Below are 6,000 nucleotides of genomic sequence, written 5' to 3'. Positions count from 1 at the left end.
AGCCCCCAGATCTACCTGCTGCATCCAGAGCTTGGAAGTGCCAGCCGGGTAAGATGGCTTGAAGGATCCTAACAATCTGTTCAGAAGGCCCTAGGGTTTCCTGAAGAAGAATCATGTCACAGGGAGTGCAATGCAAGAGTCACTTGAGGGCCAGTTTTTTGGGGGGGCTGGCCAAGCCCCTACAGTTGAAAGAGAGCCATTTCATTAGGGCATTATGTCAAGGGTGTCAGATGCTCTAAGTGCCCTTTCAATGGTGTTCTGGTGCCCTTAAGCCACACCTGCCCCTGCAGATTTGATGGATTTGGAGATCTTTGAAGGCCTGCCTTTGGAGGGTTTGTGCTTGGAGAGGGGGGGGGAAGGATGCTGAGACCTAGCAGGTTAGGGTTGATCAATTGTCGGGAGCAGAGATTGTAGGAGTGCAAGCTCGAGGCAGAAGGGGAGTGGGAGGGGTGATGGAGAGGGCTCAGTTCTTGTACCGTCGGTGGGGTGGTAGAAAATATGGGGGAGGGGGGCTCGAGCTCACAGTTAATGGGGGTATTCATGCACGAGGGGGATGCAGATTGAACCAAAGATGCATTTATTTGATTATAAAACAGAGCAGAGGGAAAGAGAAGAGGAGCATTACCCGTTGTAGGAGCAGCCTCCACAGTAGACCAGGATCGAGTCAGTGGAGGGGATATAGGTGGTATCTGTGGAGCACTGGTTTGTTGAGCAGTGACTCCATCTGCATCCTTTGAGTGATCCTGACCTGAGGGCTACTCGTCCACAATCATATCTTCCGGCTGGCGATGTTTCGTTCCCCTTGCAGCCGCCTGTGAAGTAGGAGTGAGCATTGGGCAGTCCTTGTATAGGTGGCCGACCTTGTGGCATCTTCTGCACCGAAAGGGAACACCTTCATAGTCCAGATTTTGACGACGCAAGAAATGTCTCCAATGGAGGGTTATCTTTTCCTCCAGCCCTTCCCTAGTATCCAAATGTACTAAGATACACGCCATTGTCATGATTCCTGTCTTTTCGAAGGATTGATCATGTTCTAAGTAGGTGCCCAGGGCATCTCCAATGCGCTTGAAGACTACAGGGGTCTAGAACTGCATTAGAAGGCTCGACAAACGGACCCAGATCGGCCCAGCGCCCATCTGTTCCCTCTCTGGATCAAATAAAGGATCCCATCTTTTTTAACAGTACCGGAGCAGACTCTATGTGCCAGAATCGGGATAATATCCAGTCGGTGTATGCTTCCCTATGGAAACGCAAGGCAAACCACCCACGAGCCAGTACCTTGACAATGGGCAATTCTTTGAGCGGGGAGCCCCAAATCTCCGAGGTCCAGAGTCAAAGATGATCTTCAGAATAGTTTTTGTGACACACACGACCCACCAGAACCTTCTTTGCAGTCTCTGCAACTTCGCCCATCGAAATGTCTTCGCCCAGAGCTAGGTTGATGTCTTTGTCCACTGATTTAAGGCACCTTCCTTTCTTGGGCTTGTTTGAGCGGGGAGCAGTCGGGTAGTCCTTGAGAAGACCACGACAACCCTGATTAACAGTTTGGGGGGTGGACGAGGTAGCTTTAAGGTTAGGGATCAGGGAGATGAAGCAGTCGGAGCATATGGGGGTATTAGGGTTTGAGCCTCTAGGATTTAGGGTTTCACTTGAGAGGGCAGGATTATTGAGGGGAGGAGGCCCGGATGAAGGGATGCGAGAGGTGGAGGGTGTACAATGGGGCGCAGAGATATGGGGGAGATGGGGTAAGGGAGCGTCGAAGGTGGGCGAGGGATGTAGGCAGGTTCCAAGCAGGTTTAGGGTAGCTGGAGACGGAGGGGGTAGTCCAATCCAGGAGCATCGTCATTGTGTACTAAGGGCAGGGGATGATTCACAGAAGGACCAGGACGAGCCTGAACGGATGGAGCAGTTGACAACGGGTGCAGGGTGGCAGCGAAGGGGCCAGAGCCTGACACGATTCGATGGTGAGACCAGATAACCTCATCTATTTCTATCTTGTTATTTATGGGCATATTTCTATTTTCATATATTTGCAGGTCATATCTATTACAAGTGGTATCATAGCACTTTCTTGGGCAAAGTGGAAATATTTTTATTTTTATTTTTGTAGGAATTTTTTGGGGCAGCGAGTTTGTATATCAAATCTAAACTTCTGGCGCAAAATTTGCAGAGCTGTATTCCTTGCGAAAAAATATGCAAATTCAAAAAAAAAACGGTCGAATCGGAGTCCGGATGAGGGACATACCGCTGATTTAAAAATCAGCCGTGTTGCAGAATTTTTTTTGACGAAAATTTGTGGACGTCAGATCTCTAGTCAATTTTTGCATTTTTGTGGGGAATTTTGAGAAACTAATTGCATATCTAGGATCTTCTTGAAAAATTACCCAAATTGAAAAAAAACAATCGGTCGAAGCAAAGTCTGAATGAGGGAGATATCGCTGATTTGAAATCAGTTTTTTTTTTTGAATTTTTGAATTTTTTTGTGATGGTGGGACAGTTGCAGCGCAAATCTGAAATTCCAGAGTGCCTAGATCGGGATTTCTATCACATGAGAAGCTGCAAAATGATCGTTCCATTTCCAAAAACTGGTTATAATAAGGATTCTGAGTAATTTTGATAGAGTTGTGTCCATTTTAAATTTTCACCAAAGTAACTGTTTTTTTTTTCAAAACTCTCTTCATGGCTTCTAGCAAGCATTTTTTTACAGGGAAAGATAATGGTCCTACTATTGAAGAATTCATAAAAGATCTTAAGAAAACCTTTTGGAAAGGTTTAGTATGGCTTGGTTTGAAAGATGAGGCTGCCATATGGTGGAGCTCACTTGACAACAAGAAGTTGTCCAAACTTTCAGATGAAGAATTTGAAAAACTCCTTTTGGACAAATGGTCTCATGCTACACAACAGGAGAATGAAACACGGAAAAGGTTATTTTCTGATGATATCTCCTTATTACAAGTTCATGGATGTATTCAAAAAGAGAAAATAATTGTGTCTATCAATCCTAATAGCAAGCATAATTTTATTAATTTTCATTTGGCTAAAAGATTGCAAATCCCAACCAAACAAATGGAGCACACACATGTTAATAATGAGTAGGTGCAAGTTTATAAATATTTGAAGATTTCTATGGATAAATATGTATTGCATTCTGATTTTTATGCTTCAGATATGGCTAATGTGGATGTTTTTTTGGGATACCCTTGGATGGAATCTGTTGGTACTATCAATATTAATGTGCAGAATAAATTCCTAAATCTCTGGTATAAAAATAAGAAAATCATATTATAGGATATTTCCATCAATAAACAGGTAGAGTCCAAGGAGGTTGAAACAGAAGATGTTGCAGATACTGACACATCATATGAGGAATCCGTGGTTGAAGTAATACTGGAAGATAAGCAACAATTGCAGGCGCCACAACATGTACCAGATACCAATCAGGCTCCATTAGGTGGTGAATTAAAGAAAGATACACCATTGGTTAAAACTTCAACATATCACCACCCACATCACCCAGCAAGAAAACAACCAACAAGATGGCAACAAATCAGCAACAAGGACAACAACCCCTACATGATAGATAAAGCGGTGCAACAATCCACCCACAACACATCAACACAGAGGAACCGCCAAGATCAACTCCCATCTCAAGCGAGCAAGGCACCGGCTAGATCGAGTAATCACCTGTCTCTGGGATGGCTAGATGCACGTGCATGGTACCAGTGGACTACTCTTTTGAGTAGATCTTATTATTTGTGTTCTTCTTATGTTTCGGGGACGAAACATGTTTAAGGGGGGTGGAATGTAGTATACCTGGGGGGATATTATGGGGTACAAAGGGAGGTACCCAAGGGAATAATGTAATAATGTGATGGGTCATAGTTAATAAATAAAGTGGTTAACCCACATCATGTAAGGGACCACAAGTAGTTAGGAATAATGTGATAATTCCATTGTATTAGATACATGGTATTGAAAGACCCATGGTAATGACCCAATTTGTTGTATGTATGAAGCCTATATAGAGGCTAGAGACTCCCCATAGAGAGATGTAAAGGATTATTGTATTGGCAAGCATATGACTTATGGAGTGTTCTCCTTCCTTAAGGAGTAGTTGTATGGTGTTACCCTACCTGAAGGGTTTTGATATTAATAAAGAGAAATTTTAACTAATGGAATATCTTTCGTGAATTCCTCTACTATTGGTACCTGAGTGGTGTCTGGTGCTTTTTCTGGTTTATGGTGCTTGAGTGCAAGAGGATTTAGAAAAAGGGCATCGCAACCCAGATACAAGGGAAGATTAAGGAAGAAAGGGTTTTGTTGGTTAAAGAGAAGCAAAGAAAAGAAGTGTTTAACAACCCTCGGTCATAAAAATGGTTTAGTATTGTAAAAAGATGATCTTCAAAGTTAAAATAAAGCATGATGGTTTATAAGGCAATTGATGAACGAATGTTGGTCAACACATGTCTAGCTACTTAATGCTAACTACTAGTAGCATATGGAATGATCATTCCCCATATTTTACCACCGTGAAATTGATCTCAACCACACCTCCAAAATTAGTTTGTGAGAGAAAGCAATAGGTTACTAGTGCTTTCACTAATGCTAGTGGATCTAGAACTATATGTCCTATTGGAACTCCAACTGGGTAAGGATATTAGACTTCTATTTGGTGCCAACAAAATGAATTGTTGCATCATGAACTGGATATATGGTTCATTTTTTCTATTTATGTAATAAATTATTACTATTGGTTTGCTTATTTAAAGAAGATTCAAAGAAATTTCTAATATGTGCTAATAGACAAGTCACCACATTATGAAATTGACGTCCAATTCATAGTTTATCACTCTTTGAGAAGACACTCAACTCTTCATCTCTTAGAAGAAGGGGGGGCGTTTGTGAACTAGGGAGCCATCAAACAAGGCAATATGAAAGGTCTAGGTTTATTCATTATTCTCATAGCAATTCCAAATTTTTACTAAATGTATAAAATTGTTCCAAATATTCATAGTAAGAGGATTTGATTATGTGTACCATTAGGTTCCTAATATGATCTCTTAGGCTTGGATTCAAGTGCAATGTTCCATTGGGTTATCAAAAATTGACAACAAGTGACCATACTACAATATAAAGATCAATGACTTGAATAACTCGACTACCTTCCCAATTCCGAATTGATGGATGGATACAAGAACATAGTAATTGACACTTAAGCAATTGTGTAAGAAATTGGGGTAAAAGGTCCTAAATGAGTCTTTTAACTCGCTTAAAAATACATTTTCGTACTTACGTACAATACACATTCCATAATCGATACATTGACAGCTCGACATCACATATACTATTAAATAACTAGATGTTTCCATAGCTAAGTGGTTGGGCATTTGAAGCATTTTTCGTGTCTCCATATAAACTCTTGTGGCATGAATCCCTTAGGTATAAAAATTCTCTAGTAACCAACATGAATCACCTTTTCCTTTTCCCATTGAGTTTTGGCTCAATAAGACAAATGAAAGGCCCATTATTTGGACAAATAAATTGTGGAATAGTTTCCATGAATGCATTTATCAAGGAAAAATTGTATGCCAAGCATTATACAACCATAGCTTGCTACAACTTTAAGGTGTTAGTGTGGATTAAATAGGGATTTAAATGGAATAATGACATTCCCATCCTATTCAACCCAAGTAGTGTATAATCCCATCCCATCCATATATTTCGCAATCTATATGAGTCTATTGATTTCTCAAGTTGTAAATGTAGGTTCAAATATATGTTGTTTATGAGGCAACAAAGAAATCCCTGTGGAATGCATGCAGGTTCATCTGATTTTCTATGTTTTTGTCTTGGGTAGTTGAATTGGCATTTTGATGAATGCCCCACGTGTTGAAAAATATTGATTCATTGGCACAACTATAATTATTAGTAGTAGTAGTTTGTAAGTGGAACCCTACCTTGATTACTTCATGTGTTAGGTGGACCAACATTCTTTGTAGG

Source organism: Pinus tabuliformis, chromosome 7 (assembly GCF_031772625.1).
Source record: "Pinus tabuliformis cultivar Carrire ecotype Pingquan chromosome 7, CPIR1, whole genome shotgun sequence".
NCBI lineage: Eukaryota > Viridiplantae > Streptophyta > Pinopsida > Pinales > Pinaceae > Pinus > Pinus tabuliformis.
Note: the sequence above shows the minus strand (reverse complement) of the source record.